The following is a 981-nucleotide window of genomic DNA, read 5'->3' as shown; positions in this document are numbered from 1 at the left end:
TGCAAAGAACTATAGTCAGAATCACGAAACAATGCGTGTGCGTCATTACACATCCGTGACGTCACGATATTACTACGTTTGTCTGCGTTAGTCAATGCAACGCGAATGACAAGACAAGACATTTGTATTTAAAGTGTGTGCTTAAGACCGCACGACAGAAGTGAAAATGTCTATGATGTTCAAAATTTGATTTTGAAATTGTATTATTATGGATGATGGTATTTGGAGGAATCAGGTTCAGTTAAAATACGAAATAAACAAGTACTTTGGATTCAAATCTATTTATATATGTAAAGTACAGTGGAAATTTCAAGCAAAATCAAACAAAACCATCACAAATGCGATTAAAACTTAACATAAAAATTTGACAGCGCTAATGTAATAAACGTACAACTCGCATCTTACTCTATTCGCACATGAAGAATTACTAAATTCATCTGTGAACTTACAATATTTGTCATGTCTTTATCGTTACTCCTGCAGCTCTACACCGAAAAAGCCAAAGCTGCTCATTCAATAAACCAATTCTTATTGCCTGCATGCAACACTATAGATCTGTAATGCAGGAAAACAAACATAATGCTATCTGAAATAATACTTTAACTTACCTTTTCCCTTCAGAGTTCCATTTTTAATGCTTTTGTAGCTATCATCCTGCTAAGACCTGTGTACAGATCCATTTTCAAATATCCATGTCTCATCAAGATATACACACTGTAGAGGATTTTGTGCATTCAAATTTTGCATGTAAGATCTTAAAAATTGTACTCTTGAAATAGCAACATGTCCTAATTCCATTAACCTTTTAGAATCAGTTGCTTTAAATGTAAAGTCAATGTTATGTAAAACTTGCTTTAATGAACTTATGGGCCCTAGAAAAATGTGTTTCCTTACTAGAACTTCCAGTAATGATGCCCTAGGATGATGCCTGAGTCACCTGTTTTCCTGAAACACAAATTTGAAGCTCTCAAAACATTCATG

General features: G+C 33.9%; 1 long non-coding RNA gene across 1 annotated transcript; it reads right to left on the bottom strand.

The window, feature by feature from the left end:
* Positions 1 to 262: 262 nt before the first annotated feature.
* Positions 263 to 975, bottom strand: LOC138126718 (uncharacterized). The gene is made up of 2 exons (XR_011157930.1): positions 609 to 975; positions 263 to 555 (listed from the first exon to the last, which is right to left on the bottom strand). It is a non-coding gene; the product is annotated as an uncharacterized lncRNA (long non-coding RNA).
* Between the last annotated feature and the right edge of the window lie 6 nt (positions 976 to 981).

The sequence above is a fragment of the Tenebrio molitor genome, chromosome 3, assembly GCF_963966145.1.
Source record: "Tenebrio molitor chromosome 3, icTenMoli1.1, whole genome shotgun sequence".
Lineage (NCBI taxonomy): Eukaryota > Metazoa > Arthropoda > Insecta > Coleoptera > Tenebrionidae > Tenebrio > Tenebrio molitor.
The sequence above is the reverse complement of the archived record's forward strand: the minus strand, read 5'-3'. Positions and strand labels throughout refer to the sequence as shown.